Raw genomic sequence first — 17,542 nt, 5'->3', positions numbered from 1 at the left:
TGAAACCTCTGATTCATGGACATGGTTTATGGGGCATCTTAGGGATTGCATTGGTTCTATTAGCAATCTGACAATCATATCCGATAGGGCAAACTCAATTGACAACACTGTTAGAAGGTGTTTCCCAGATGCTTTTCATGGACTTTGTGGTGTTCATTTGTATAGAAATCTAAAATCAAGGTCTGGTGGTATAAAAAATCACAAATGGACATATTGGAAGGCTGTAAAAGCTTATCGGGAAGTGGATTTTAATAAGTATATAAACTGTTTAAGATGTGTTTTGCCTCAGTGTGCTCAAACACTAGAAGATGTCGGGTTTGAAAGATGGTCAAGAGTACATCAACTTGGAGCAAAATATGGTTTCATGACGTCTAATAGTGCAGAATCAATCAACACTCTAAGTCATCATTCCCGGAAATTACCCATTACTATTTTAATGGAGTTTTTTCGAGCCTCTATTCAACAGTGGTACTACAAGAAAAGAAACCATGCAGATATTATTTCTTTAAATTCGTAACTTATCATATATTTTACTAAGTATTATTTATTTAAATTTACAGGAACATTGGAACATCGTGTTACACCATGGACTGAAAAAAAGATAACGAAACGTGTTGTGAAGTCAACGTCATGGAGAGTTGAACCATGTTCAAACACTTTGTTTAAAGTACTGGATAATAACTTAAATGGGTTTGTCGATCTAAATGCAAAGACGTGTAGTTGTATGAAATGGCAAACATCTGGTTATCCGTGTGGCCATGTTATAAAAGTTTCTCTTCATCTAAACCAAGATGATTCAAGCGCATACGCTATGGATTGCTACACTACAGAAGTATATCGACAGACTTATGGCGAGATTGTCTACCCTATTCCACATCCTTCTGAGTGGGACATACCAGATGACTTACAAACAGTTTTGCCACCAGCCATGGACAGAAGGCTACCTGGCCGACCAAATAGTCACGATCGTATACCGTCTAAGGGTGAAGAGAAGAAGAGATTGACATGTAGTCGGTGCAAGGAAAGTGGTCATACAAGGTTGACATGTGGATCGCCAGTGCCATCACAATCATCTTTTCCTCTACCTAAATATGGATCCTCATCAAAATCCCAATCACAACCGGCTTCACCTTTTGGGACTGTTAACTTAGGTGATTTTTAAATGCAAACGTTGTATTATGTGTATATTATGTGTGAACTTTTAACATTTTCAGTTAGGCATGTATTAGTAACTTGAGTTTGAACATTGCTATGATATGTTCAGTTGTTATCACTTATTAGACATTCATTTGACTATCGTAACGCGGAAATCGCAACGCGAATATGACTATCGCAACACAGAAATGACTATCGCAATGCGGAATTGACTATCGCAACGCGAAAATGACTATCGCAACGCGAAATTAGTTTCGCGTTGCGATTTTCATTTTCGCATTGCGATTCACTCGTTGCGATTTTCATTTCGCATTGCGATTCTCTCGTTGCGATAGTCATTTCCGCGTTGCGATAGTCTGTTTTGCATTCAACATAATGCAGATTGAAATCAACAAATCAACTATTACATTTCAATCAATTAAACAAACACAAATAATAATTATGTACACATCAATTAAGCAAATCAACATTTACAAATCATCTTTTACAAATCAATTAAACAATCAAAAAATAATAATGAATTATTTCCTCATCAATTTTTGAATCAACTTTTGCACCCATACATCTATTTCACGCAGCTCACTTCAGGATTAACCTGCAGAAACCAAACATTGAATCAACAACACTTTCTACATATCTAAAACCTACAAACAGCAAATTATTGAATTCTAGCTACTTAACCAAACATTTTCAAACCAAAAAGAGTATATATGTTTAACAACATTTGCATTTGACTTACAAATTATTTATGGACACTTTCATAACGCGGATGCAGGTAGGCAACGTCTCGCATATATCGCTCTAGCCATAAAATGCCAAAACCACAAGCCTACTACACCTCTATCTCTATCGGTGGGAGGTAGAAAATGTGTACTTCCTGTCGTCAAACGCTCCAAGCACATGCATACGAGATGACCACAATCCCCTCTGGCTTCCTTCGTTTGTTGTGGCGCGGTCTCGTCTCTGATAACTGTAACATTGAACTTCTTTGGCTTCTTTTTCCAGACTTAGTCCAATAATTAATTGCATCCAAGAATTTAGCCAAATGAGAGCTCCATCCCTTAATAATATCTCTCAAATCAGACAATGATATGTAATTTATCATGCTGTCATATACTATTGTCTTTAGGGATGGGAGCTGAAGCTTGACAATAAGCCAATGAGTACAGTCCAAAACAGGGATAAACACCTGCATCGAAATGTAATAATTCAAATTGTGCGCTTATTTATGAACACCTTTAAAATATTTAAACAAATATACTAACCTTATCGACCTCCCACCATGCAGGATAAAGTTTAGCTTATCCATTAGCCAACACATATGATTCATGTCGTTGATTCTTACAAGTGAACTACGTGAAAAGACGTCGGCATAATTGTATTTCGCGTTTTTTTAATATTTTTCTTCAATTTCCTTACAATTAGAAGACGTGTCACCCATGCTTCAATATGTTGTTTTACAAAAAAAGACATATATTAGTGAATTACATAAATTTAAAAAAAAATTAATCAAATTGAAATATAAGAAGAAATATAAGACTTACCCCCCATCGAAATAGCCGTTATCTTCAACCCCTAATAATACACCCCACCAAGACCGTCCAATCAACAAATGCATATCATCGTTGAGTTTGTATATGTCAGCGTAACACCCTTGGCTCCGCTCATGTAGATAAAAATCAACTGCGATCTTAGCCCAAAGGGTATTATCCAGAATTGTTTCCGGTAGTTGTTTCCTCTCCACTTCATCTGTCGGAATGGTACTGGCCGGTAACTTATACGAAAGCCAACAGTCATCCATCATGTCCGACACGTGAGGGGGCTTCTCAATAATTCGATATATTACGCCGTGTGAATCGGGCTCTAGAATGTTGGGAGGGACCTCTTCAAAGATGACAGTGGCCTCTTGAATGATGGGAGGGGACTCTTGAGGGATGATAGAGGCCTCTTGAATGATAGGGGATGCCTCTTAAACGATGACAGGTGAGTCAGACTTTTTCTTACGGATTCTTCGCACTATTGGGGTGAACGGAGACGTTATGGCACGTGCACGCCGTCTGATGCGTGAACTCCGTCTTGCAAGAAAAACCCGACGTAGAGCATCCACCTTAGCGGGTCGCTAAAAACAAATTAATACATAAATCAGTAAATAAACATACATGATATTAAACAGTGAAAAAAAAGACAAATATATTTCAAACTTGCACGGTATTCACCCAAGTCATTATTATATCATTGTTCACAAAATGCATCAGATAACATTCCAGAAGTAAGCACTTATATAAACATTTAAAAGGACAACATATAGGTTTAGTGCAGGTTCAATGACAACATAAAGAGTAGTAGTTTATTCTTGAAACTTAAATTTTCAACACTGTGAAGTTAATATTTGTCTTTTGGTTGAAGTAATGCAATTCATTCAAGTTTCAATTTGCAGAAGAAGAATATAATCTGAAACTTAAAATCGCAACGCGAAAATGACTATCGCAATGTGAAATAAAAATCGCAACAACAAAATCGCAACGCGAAAATGACTATCGCAATGCGAAAATGACTATCGCAATGCGAAAATGACTATCGCAACGAGAGAATCGCAATGCGATTTTCATTTCGCATTGCGATTCTTTCGTTGCGATAGTCAAATTCGCACAGCGATAGTCATTTTCGCATTGCGATTTTGTTGTTGCGATTTCATTTCGCATTGCGATTCTCTCGTTACGATAGTCATTTTCGCGTTGCGATAGTCATTTTCGCATTGCGATAGTAAACTATTCTTCTTCTGCAAATTGAAACTTGAATGGATTGCATTACTTCAACCAAAAGACAACAAAAAACAAATACTAACTTCACAGGGTTAAAGAATAAACAGTTAAACAGTATTGGCAGCAACCGAATGAATTTACTAAGCAATCTAAGTGAAATTACGAGTAAATTTATCATCAAGTTAAATAAGGAAAATATTAAACTTACCTCGTTGTGTAGAGTATGAACCTCGTTCTGCAACGATGCTACAATCTCACGTAGAGCTGCTACCTTACCACGTAAAGTAGACACCTCAACACGCCATGCACCATTGTCATCGCGTAAAGTATCGACCTCCTTACGCAAGGCATTGACCTCATTACGTAACTCCCCTAACTCATCCCGTGGAGGTGGAGAACAAGGAGATAAACGTCGTGGCATCTTTGTCGATCGCCTATCATGAGGTGATGGTGGAGAAAAGGCTCGATGATGTGACAGAATAGGTGATTACTCTCGTTGTGGAGGTGTATATTCGGGTCGATCAGGTGATGGCTATGGGTGAGGTGATGGCTCTCGAAGTGGTGGCTGCTCATCATCCGTGCCATCAAAAAAAGCTTACTAGCTTGCCACCAATCAGTGGCAAGCTCAGCTTCCGTGGGTGTCAGCCTCTGTAATGGAGTGTTGGCCTCCTAACAATATAAAAGCTCAAACAAAGTTAAACGTGTACTAGTAATAACTTGTTTATAAACATATGGTAGTATTTGTGTTAACTTACATTATTTATTGTAGTATACGGTAGTAAATCTTCCCATTGCTGCAAGGATTGTTTCCTCTTCCAGGAAATAGCCCTAGGAATATCATTAGAAGTTTTTAATGCATATGTCTGCATGGCGGGAAAGGCCTCAAATATCCAAATCTACAAACAATATAATAACAAACATTAGTAATTTTTAAAGAATTAATTATAATTTTGGAAACATTATATAAAAATTATTACCTTAAAGGCCCAAATAAAGTCTGACAAAGTGTATTTGGAACCATCGCCACGCAAACTTTTCCGATCATTAAAGGCAGACGACAACTTATTCCATGTAGCTCTCCATAGATACGAACCCCATGGAAACAGGTTCCATGCATTTAGGTCCTCTACCAATTTAATTAGATCATTAGGAATACGTTGTCGGGCCTCTCTGCCTAAAAAGTCGGCTTGCAAAAGTATTAGAAGGCATACTCGGACAACATCGACGTCATCCATCCAAGTAAAACCATCTTTCTTATTCAATAATCTCGTCAAGTCTTCCACGTGTAAATTCGACTTCTCCGTTGACAGCTCAGGAAAAACCCGGGAAAACCATGATAGGCGGGTAATATGTCTAGTGTACCGATCTACATCATCGTGTCCGAAGCGTAGACCGGTGATTAAGCAAAACTCTTCCCGCCCAAAACACGTATACGCCGGTGGAAAATCAAACCATATCTCTTCATCACGACATTGTATAGTCTCTGGTAGATCGCTAGTCATGGTTTGAAGAAACAAATGGGTCAATATAGCATCTCCACCCGGATGTTGTACTTTCAGCCATGGCCCGAAACAAGTATCCTCAAATATTTTTCTTTGTGCAGGTGAAAGCTTCGACGCAATTGTTTTGGCCAGGCTTACTTTATTTCTTAAGGTCAATTGAGCCGAATAAAAGTTCTGTAAAAACAATAAACATACCAATTTAGATATACCAAAAACTACACTGTGAAGATATGAACAATAAACATAAAGAGTAGTAGTTTCTTCTTCAAACTTAAATTTGCAACATTGTGAATTTAGTATTTGTTTTTTGGTTGAAGTAATGCAATTCATTCAAGTTTCAATTTGCAGAAGAAGAATAGTTTATGAAACTTTAAATCGCAACACGAAAATGAAAATCACAACACGAAAATGACTATCGCAACGCGAATTTGACTATCGCAACGCGAAATGAAAATCACAACGGCAGAATCGCATTGCGATAGTCATTCTCGGTTTCAAATACTAAAATTGAAAGAAACTTGAATGGATTGCATTACTTCAACCAAAAGACAAAACAAAGACAAATACTAACTTCACAGGGTTAAAGACTAAACAATTTAGCAGTATTGGCAGCAATCGAATGAATATAATAAGCAATCTAAGTGAAATGGTTAATCTATTATTGAAAACACCAGTAAACTTATCATCAATTTCAATATGAAAAACCTAATAATAATGCAAAAATTTCAAAATAAAAATAATTAAAAAAAAACTAACCATCGGTGGTTGATTTGGTTGATTTTCCATTTCTGACCGTGAATGATTTCGCCGGAGATGGAGACTGATATCGTCGGCGATGAGGACTGATTTCGTCGGAGATGGGAACGGATGTCGCCTTAGAGAGTGAGAGATGGAGATGAGACTGAGTTGTGATTTAGGGTTTTAGGTTATGAGTTGCGATTACGGGATATACTATAGACGGTTCAGTGTTCCGATATATTAATATATTCGTGTTTGGAATTTGAAAAAAAAATACGCGTTGGATACGAATAGCGCTATGTAAATCTCATTGCGATAGTCAAATTCGCATTGCGATTTACGTATTCGCATTGCGATTTACGTAATCGCATTGCAATTTTCCAAATTCGCGTTGCGATTTACGTATTCGCATTTCGAATTAGGAAAATCGCAACGCGAATTTGGGAAATCGCAATGCGATAGTCAGAATCGCGTTGCGAATCTGGAAATTGATTTGCGATACCGAAGATCGCGTTGCGAATTATTGATTGCATTGCGATTTAGTTGGTCATTTTGACAAATCCAAAAAAAGTTGGTTGAAGTCGTATATTATAAGGCATTTTTTGTCACTGAGGTTATTTTCTCTTTTATTTATATATTTAAGAATAATTACAATAATACTCCTCTACATATTATTTTTTTTCAATTAAGTCATTGTTTTTATTGAATAAAAATAATATTTTTATTATTATTTCGGGTCGGGTTTTTAAGTTATATATCAGGCCGGGTGGAATCTTGTTTTGGTCGGGTCGGGTCGGATATCGGGTAGAGGATTTCTTGTTCTCGGGTCGGGTGGGCCAAAAACCCGACCCGACCCATGCCCATCCCTACTTAAAATCTTCAATTTAGGGTTTTAAGTGATGGGTATGATATAGAATGATGTAATTGAGCAAATGGCTAAATTGATGCGAAAATACAATAGGAGCAAAAATGATAAATTAGGTCTACTACAGAGGCATAGGTAATCATTTTACCTTTTTATTTGAATTAAATATTAAAATATTGATTAATTTTGTATTATAAGTTGACGTGACTTTAACTCAGTTTAAAATTATTAAATTACTGAATTTACTGACAAAATGAAATATTATTTTTCTTAGATAATTTGAGTCTAAATAATTGTGTTATTATAATATTATTATTTATATTCTTATGTTAATTTCAAATAAAGAATTAAAATAAATTATGTAGGTATAAAATAATATTTATTTAATAAGTTTATATAAATATACTTTGGCCATAATGCCAAAATTATCCTACAACGTTTATCAAAATGGTTGTTTTGCATCTTATTTTTTGGAATATTTTGACCTCCAATATTTCATTTTATGGTAAAAATACCCTTAATATTTGATAGAATAATCACTTTATCATTTTTATAGCATTTTAGTTCTCCACGTTTCATTTATGTTAAAAAAGGCTCATATATAGAGATTGATTATGTGTTAATTAATAATTTTCATCTATATAATTAATTTTTTACCTAAATGACCAAAATACTAAAAAAAGAATATGAGTTAAAATGACCATTTTAATAAATGTTGGAGCCTATGTTTGATATATGCCAATATTTTTATATAAACATCCGCCTTAATCGATGTAATAATATTGGGCTTCGCTGATCCAGTCCACTATTGGGACCAGTCTTGAAATCCACGCACCCAACTGGTAAAAAGCCTATTGATTCCACTTTTTCTCTCTTTAAATTAGATTCTTTTCTTTATTTTTGCTTTCTTTAAAGCCAATTCGAATAGCCATGGAACTAGAGGGGTAAATGAACATATTGTTCGATAAATTGTTCGTGAACTATTTGTATAACGTTCGTTTATCAAGCTAAATAAAAATGTATGAACAAAATTTATATATTCTTTTAATAAACTAACAAATACGAACAAATGTGTGTTCTATTCATATATGTTCACAAACAAATTCGTTTGAAAGCTTGTTTATTGGTTTGTTTATAAGCATGTTTATATGATTTTTTATTTTTTTTATTTTTTTTATATTTTAAATATTGGTGAAGATATAAATTAAATTTAAAATATGATGAACTTTGGAATTCAAAATATAAAACCTAAAGAGCTTCAGAATTAATTAATTGTATAATTTCACCACTTTTAACTCGTAAATAAAAAGGTTAAAAGAGAGTGTTGATTGCGAGCAGTTAATTCAAGTCCGATTTATTTATACCCCTAAATAAAATAAATTGCTTATACATTAGAGGTATTTATCAAAGATTTGGGGGTCTTCTCCCGTGAAATATATGCTGGTCGTTAAGGAAGTATAGGACAGTGCTGCTGCCATGGATATGCTACATGATCATTCTCATGAGATGAATAAATTGTTTACTGTTCGGGAATATCAATGAGTTGAGGGGAGTAAGCAATAAACAATTCATTAGTTTAAATTATTATATATTTTATATATTTTATTTGTATTTCCTATTGAAAATTTGTTTTAATCCCTTCAAATTTAATAAATTTATCTCATAACATAAATTATTACCTTTGTCCTCGTAGGTAATGGAAGGTTTGTATACAACAGAGGCACAAATCAGGTTGATGATCACATGACGAAGCTTTGCGTTGGCATGGATAATGAACTGAGATTGTACAGGGAAGCAATACCCGGAGTCCAGAAACTCTTCCTGGATGATGTCTGTAACCCCTTAGACCCGGCCTATGCGTTTCGACTAAGTCTAGTAGATCACATACATGATTCTTAAAGACATTTTCTGAAACCGTTATTCAATCATTGTAAAATCACATTATAAATGACATAATATAATACTATCAAAACCCAACTTGTAAATATAATACAAATAAGTAATAAATTAATTTAAAACAGGTCTTCAAAATCAAAATCATAATAAAACGAACAGTAATAGAAAAAGTGTCATCATCCTAAAATACGATACTTTAAAATAAGGTCCATGTCACCAAAATAAAGTCAACTAGCAAGATAAAACATTACAATCAGATATACTTCAAGAGATATGTTGATCCTCCAAGTGCTCGAACCGAGATATCTAACCAACAGTATCTGAAAGGGAAAAAATATTTTCGAAAGGTGAGCCAGGCTCAGTGTGTCCCAATATTACCTTAAAATCACAATAGGTACATCAAATAAATCATAGTCCAGCAAATCTCATAAATTCATAAAAGAGTTTAACTTTTGAAAATCATAGTTTAAACCCTTTTCTTATACACCATCAGTAGTTCCCAAAACTATTTTCCATATAGCTTACTTTAAGCACACGGCAAAAAGAAAGCCAACCTAAGGATAAGCTTTAGAGCTTGTATCCTTAGGCCCGTAAGTCCAAGTCCATATAGCTTACCCTAAGCACACAGCAAGGGAAGCCAACCTAATGTATCTTGGGGCCCCAAGAGTCACATTAGGCCCATTCTGTTTATTAGCTTGATCAGAGCTATACTATTGTAATTCAATCCAAAAGTTCAATTGCACCGTGTCACAAATTCCATAAATCATCACATTAAATTGGTGCATCAATAAAACAATAACCAAAGAACTCAGTGTACCTCATATTAAAACCAATAAAACAGTTCAGTAATAATTAGGGAACACACCTCGATAATAGGTTCAAATAGTAGATCTACTGATTGCTGGTTTCACCACGCTCTGCTACAATTTTCGAACCTATTTTATAATAACCCTATATTACTTATGGGTAACATAAATAAATCTCTAAAATCATAAAATTTACGGGTCTTACGGGTGAATACTGGCACACGTGGTTTAACTGATCTAGAAGAGCTGTGTCGAGCTGTCGAACGATCCGGAGAATCTATTGTACCTTCAAATAATAATAATTTATCATCCCCAAATCTTACTTTATTGTTCAAAGCTAAAATTCTTAAGTATATAAGTATTTTTAGGGTTTGACTATCAATTTGGAGGATTTTGAGTCTGAATTTGGTCAAACGGATTGCGGAATCGGAATCAGGACGTCGAAAAACATAAAGTATGACTTTTCAAAAATTTAAATTCTTGGTCAAAGTCAAAGTCAACCACTTTGACCATCGATTTGGAGGCCTTCGGGTTCGAATTTGACAAAACGGACTTCGAAAACGGATTCAGAACGTCGAAAACTATCAGAATAGGTATACTCGGAAAAGATTAACGGTCGTTTAATGGTCGGTCAAATCCATTTTAAGTTTGGTCAAAGGAGGTCAACGGTCAACGGTCAACGTTCGGGTCGGGTCAATGGTCGGGTCGGGTCAGACCGATCAAACGGGTTCAGACCGATCAGACCGGTTCGAACCGGTCAAACCGGTCAATTCCAGCTGCTCACTCTTCCTGCGGCGGCGCGTGTGGCGCGTGAGACCTCCTCCGGGGGTCTAAAAATTACGAAAAAATTTCCAAAAATTATTTTGAGCGATTTCGAGATACTTACAACGATCTGTTCAAATTTTTGAACGGCGGAGAGCTTGAATTTCAACTCGGCCGAATCTTTGACTGCTCCACCTCCTCACGCGCCGCCGTCGACGGCGAACAAGGTTGACACTGGCGGACTCGCAACGACACAAGGAACACGATGGTGCAGGAGGTGTCGTAAACGGAGCAACGATCGGTGATGAATTTGAGATTTTCTCGGCGATCGAGCTAAATTAAACGTCGAGACTTTGACTGGAAATTCCCGACGTTTGGCAGCGTTTCGCTTCAATTAATTTGAAGGGTTTGTTTCTCGCTCGATGATGAACACAACGATGGTTTCAAAACGACGATAGAAATTCGGACGACGTCGGGATCTAAGTCGGAAACCGGCGTAGGGGGAAGGGAATTTGGGAGTGTGGTTTTCTGTTTTTGAAACAGAAACCACACGTATATAACATATAACCCCAACCTTACCTAACTTTGTTGGGTAAATTCAGGGCTTAGTCCCTAAATTTTTTTAACTCTAAAACAAGCTCCAAGTTTTAAAATATTTCAATTTAGTCCCTAAATTTTCGCCAATTTTCACAATTAACCTCCAATTTCAATTAAATACTATTTTGTAAATATTCGGGTTGTTACAATTCTCCCCCTCTACAAGAAATTTCGTCCTTGAAATTTACCTTATAAGAATAGTTGAGGAAACTGAGCCTCCATTGACTCCAATGTCTCCCAAGTAGCTTCTGAGGGGCCTTGGTTACTCCATTGAACTTTGACCATTGGAATACGCCTATTCCGAAGAACTCGCTCATCTCTTTCTAAGATCTGGATGGGCTCCTCCTCATATGAAAAATCAGGTCTCAGCTCTACCTCATCAACTTGAATGATGTGATCTGGATCTGGACGGTATCGCCTTAACATAGACACATGAAAAACATCATGAATACAACTAAGATGGGAAGACAACTCAAGCTGATAAGCAAAAGGTCCAACTTTCTTCAGAATACGATACAGCCCAATAAATCGCGGACTCAGTTTACCCTTACATCCAAATCTCAATACTTTCTTCCATGGAGATACCTTGAGAAAAACCTGATCTTCAACGTCAAACTGTATATCTTTCCTCCTTTGATCTACATAAGATTTCTACCTATAAAATGCCTCTTTCAGACGGTCACGGATCAATCTGACTGTGTCTTCCGTCTCCCGCACTAACTCAGGTCCCAAAGTCATCCTATCACGTAACTCAGTCCAATAAATCAGGGTGCGACACCTACGCCCATATAGTGCTTCATAGGGTGCCATACGAATGCTGGTCTGGTAACTGTTATTATATGCGAATTCATCCAAAGGCAAAAAGTTCTCCCAGCTACCATGAAAATCAATTACACAACCCCGTAACATATCTTCCAGAATCTGAATTACTTTCTCAAATTGACCATCAGTTTGTGGGTGGAAGGAGGTACTATAATCCAATCTCGTACCCAAAGCCGTATGAAGCGCCTTCCAAAATCTCGAAGTAAATCTCGGATCTCGATCTGAAATGATAGATAACGGAACACCATGCAATCTAACAATCTCTGAAATATACAACCTCACCAATTTGTCCAACGTATAATTTACCCGTACAGGAATGAAGTGAGCTGACTTTGTAAGTCTGTCAACAATCACCCAAATTGAGTCCTTTTTCGAAGGAGTCATAGGTAAACCAGTAATAAAATCCATAGTAATACGCTCCCATTTCCATTCAGGAATCTTGATAGGTTGTAACAAACCTGATGGATGTTGATGTTCCGCCTTAACTTGCTGACAAGTCAAACACCTCGCCACAAAATTTGAGATGTCCTTCTTCATGCCAACCCAATGATACCTCTCTCAAATTCCGATACATCTTATCTCCACCGGGGTACATAGCATATGGACTATTATGAGCCTCCGTAAGGATAGTCTGCCTCAACTCAGCATCATCAGGCACACAATACCGACCTTTGAAGCATAAAACTTCATCATGATCAAGGGCGTAATCTGAGCTTGTCCCTTGCTCAAAGATGGAAAGCAAGGAGCTATCAAGGGGCTGCTTAGCTTTGATCTCATCAACCAAGGTTGGCTTAACTTGTAATTCTGCTAACAGAATGCCATCGTCATATAAATTCATCTTGGCCATTAAAGATCTCAACTTTGTTACCGTCTTTCGACTCAAAGCATCCGCTACAATATTAGCTTTACCAGGGTGATAATCAATCACGCAATCATAATCCTTTAGAAGCTCTAGCCAGCGTTGCTGTCTCAAATTAAGCTCCTTCTGGGTCAGAAGATACTTTAAACTCTTATGATCTGTGAAAATGTAACACTTCTCTCCATAAAGATAGTGTCTCCAAATCTTCAAGGCAAAAATCACTGCTGCTAACTCCAAATCATGAGTCCTGAGTCCTGAGTGTGACGCATCACTATACACTGTAAAATCCTTCCCGGACTCTGGTTGAATCAACACTGGTGCTTGAGTCAATACCGCTTTTAATTTCTCAAAGCTCTCCTGTTGTGCCTCACTCCAGTCAAACGGCACATTCTTCCTTAACAACTTTGTCAAAGGAGAAGCAATGATCGAGAAGCCCTCAACAAAACATCGATAATAACCAGCCAAGCCCAAGAAACTACGAATTTCAGAGATATTCTTGGGTCGTTTCCAATTCACAATAGCCTCGATCTTGCTTGGATCGACCTGAATACCTCGCGTAGAAATAATATGCCTAAGAAACAACACTTCTTGAAGCCAAAATTCACATTTGCTTAGTTTGGCATATAGACGGTGCTCACTCAAAGTCCGCAGAACGATCTTCAAATGCTCGTCATGCTCTACCTCAGTACGAGAATAGATCAGAATATCATCAATAAAGACCACCACAAATTGATCCAAATATGGTCGGAACACCCGATTCATCAAATCCATGAAAGCTGCATGAGCATTCATCAAACCAAAAGGCATCACTAAGAATTCATAATGACCATATCTAGTGCGAATGGTCGTCTTTGCAACATCAGATCCTTTAACTTTCAATTGATAATACCCCGAACGAAGATCAATCTTAGAGAATACAGTAGCTCCTCGCAACTGATCAAATAAGTCGTCAATCCTGGGTAGTGGATATTTATTCTTGACCGTCGTCTGATTCAACTTCCGATAGTCAATACATAATCTTAGCAACCCATCCTTCTTTTTCACGAACAGAACTGGAGCTCCCCATGGTGAAGTACTATGTCGAATAAATCCTCGATCGAATAATTCTTGCAATTGGACCTTCAACTCCTTAAGTTCTTTTGGAGCCATGCGATAAGGTGCCATAGAAATAGGTGCAGATCCCGGATAAGTCTCTATCTCGAACTCTACCTCTCTATCAGGAGGTAAACCAGGCAACTCTTATGGAAAGACATCAGGAAACTCGCTAACTGTACGGATCTCTTCGATCGTGGATATTGAATCTTTAGTGTTCAAAATACAAGCAATGAAAGTCTCATACCCCTTCCGGATCATACGATCAATTTCCATCGCTGAAACTATATTAGAGAGATAGCCACGCCGTTCACCAATTAACACAACAGTTCGACCATCTGAATTCTTTAGAGTAGTACGCTTGTATTCGCAATCCAGATTTACCTTGTGTTTATTTAACCAATCCATCCCAAGAATTAGATCGAACTCCTCTAAAGTAAGTTCCATAAGATCAGTGAGAAAAATTTCTCCCTGAACCTCGAGAGGACCGAAATACTTTATTCACTAATACCGCTTGTCCTACTGGACTCGTAACTGTAACAGTATTTTCAGTGTTCTTGATCGGAATCTGAAGGTTTCGAGATACCAAGCTCGATACATAGGAGTGAGTGGAGCCATTGTCCAGTAATGCAAAGTATGAGATAGAATAAATAGTAAATGTACCTGCAATAACCTCAAGCTCATCTCTGTCATCCCGACGTTTAGTGGCATAAACCAAAGCTGGCTGTCTAGCCTCAGAAATTGTTGACCCTCTATTTTGCTGAGGTCAGGCTCTACTGTCAGTCCTGGACGCTAAACCACGAGCCTTTACTTGGCTACGATCTCTAATTGGAGTCTGTACTGTAGTCTGAGAACGCACAGGAGTCTGAGTAGCAGTCTGCTCAAACGAAGCTAGCTGAGGACAATCCCTCCGAAAATGACCACTAGATCCACACTGATAGCAAAGACCCATCTTCTTACGACACTCTCCTATGTGTTGTTTACCGCAAAACTCAGAGAGGAACCCATGATAATACGACGAGGAACCGCCTTGACTGCCAACTAACGGTGAGGATGCTGCAGGCCTGAAACGTGTATTGCTTCTCTGAGGGACTGAAGTACGAGTCCTTTTCCCGGACTATGCTGATGACTCAATCGGGCCTGAAAATTTCTTAGATCGTTCCTGTTCAACACGCTCTCTACCAGAAGCTAAAACCTCCACCTCTTCAGCATCTTTGGCTCTGCCCACCAGCACATCAAATATCTCATCCTGATGGGTTACAACTTGCCTACGCATCTCGTATCTGAGTCCAAGAGAAAATTTACGACATCGATCTCTCTTAGTAGGTACCATACTGAATCCATACTTCAGTAACTTCAAGAACTCGATCTCATACTCAGAAACAGTCATGTCTCCCTGAACCAGGTCTTGAAACTGCTGACGTCTCTGAGCTAAGTAGCGCTCTCCCAGAAAATGACTCCGAAAGCGATCCTTAAAGAAATTCCAGGTCAAACGATCGGTAGGAACACTACTGGTCACTGACTCCAACCAAGTGTAGGCATTGCCATCTAACATCGCCACAGCACCCTGATATCTCTTACTTGAGTCTAAACCCAACTGATCCATGCGTCTCTCTGTATCCTGGAGCCAATCCTCAGCTTCAGTAGGAGCTCCACCAATCTGTCCCCCAAAAGTTCTAACTCCATTGGCAGTCAAAGTCTGCGAAATAGGAACCTCTGATACAACACCAGTAGCTCTGATTGCTCCTTGTATCAACTGTAGAAATTGTCTACCAAAATTCTCATCCAAAGCAACTCCGGTAGACTCTGACTCAATATCGGTCGCTCCTATGATCGGTGTAGTCATGCCAATACCAGCGGCAGGAGGCAGATTCGTTGGGGTCGTAGGAGCAGGATCACCTATCGAAGGTGGGTGATCTACCCGTATCTCATCAATCGGATCTGCAAATCTAGCCACTCGACCTCGTCCACGGCTAGTTCGACGACCATGTCTAGCACTCATTTTGATGGATCTCAAGTTTACTATAGAAGATAAAACTTAGGGTTAGATAAGAACTTGGAGTCTCGAACACAATTTAAAAATCTTAATAATTTTATGACATGGCCTTTGTAACTTGTTTTGTAAAATATTTCAAAACCATATTTTCAATATGGACTCATACACGGTCTTAGGGTTAAAAACCAAAAGCTCTAATACCAATAAATATAACCCCCTAGACCCGGCCTATACGTTTCGACTAAGTCTAGTGAATCACATACATGATTCTTAAAGACATTTTCTGAAATTGTTATTCAATCATTGTAAAATCATATTATAAATGACATGATATTATACTATCAAAACCCAACTTGTAAATATAATACCAATAAGTAATAAATTAATTTAAAACAGGTCTTCAAAATCAAAATCACAATAAACCGAACAATAATAGTAAAAGTGTCATCATCCTAAAATATGATACTTTAAAATAAGGTCCATGTCACCAAAATAAAGTCAACTAGCAAGATAAAACATTACAATCAGATATACTTCAAGAGATATGTTGATCCTCCAAGTGCTCGAACTGAGATATCTAACCAACAGTAACTGAAAGGGGGAAAACATTTTCGAAAGGTGAGCTAGGCTCAGTGTGTCCCAATATTACCTTAAAATCACAATAGGTACATCAAACAAATCATAGTCCAGTAAATCTCATAAATTCATAAAAGAGTTTAACTTTTGAAAATCATAGTTTAAACCCTTTTCTTGTACACCATCAATAGTTCCCAAAACTATTTTCCATATAGCTTACTTTAAGCACACAGCAAAAAGAAAGCCAACCTAAGGATAAGCTTTAGAGCTTGTATCCTTAGGCCCGTAAGTCCAAGTCCATATAGCTTACCCTAAGCACACAAGAAGGGAAGCCAACCTAATGTATCTTGGGGCCCCAAGAGTCACATTAGGCCCATTCTGTTTATTAGCTTGATCAGAGCTATACTATTGTAATTCAATCCAAAAGTTCAATTGCACCGTGTCACAAATTCCATAAATCATCACATTAAATTGGTGCATCAATAAAACAGTAACCAAAGAACTCAGTGTACCTCATATTAAAACCAATAAAACAGTTTAGTAATAATTAGGGAACACACCTCGATAATAGGTTCAAATAGTAGATCTACTGATTGCTAGTTTCACCACGCTCTGCTACAGTTTTCGAACCTATTTTATAATAACCCTATATTACTTATGGGTAACATAAATAAATCTCTAAAATCATAAAATTTACGGGTCTTACGGGTGAATACTGGCACACGTGGTTTAACTGATCTAGAAGAGCTGTGTCGAGCTGTCAATTGATCCGGAGAATCTCTTGTACCTTCAAACAATAATAATTTATCAGCCCCAAATCTTACTTTATTGTTCAAAGCTAAAATTCTTAAGTATATAAGTATTTTCAGGGTTTGACTATCAATTTGGAGGATTTCGAGCCTGAATTTGGTCAAACGGTTTGCGGAATCGGAATCAGAATCAAGACGTCGAAAAACATAAAGTATGACTTTTCGAAAATTTAAATTCTTGGTCAAAGTCAAAGTCAACCACTTTGACCATCGATTTGGAGGCCTTCGGGTTTGAATTTGACAAAACGGACTTCGGAAATGGATTCGGGACGTCGAAAACTATCAGAATAGGTATACTCGGAAAA

This window comes from Hibiscus syriacus, unplaced genomic scaffold, assembly GCF_006381635.1.
Source record: "Hibiscus syriacus cultivar Baekdansim isolate YM2019G1 unplaced genomic scaffold, ASM638163v2 tig00110621_pilon, whole genome shotgun sequence".
Classification (NCBI taxonomy): domain Eukaryota; kingdom Viridiplantae; phylum Streptophyta; class Magnoliopsida; order Malvales; family Malvaceae; genus Hibiscus; species Hibiscus syriacus.
This window is presented reverse-complemented; position numbering follows the sequence as displayed.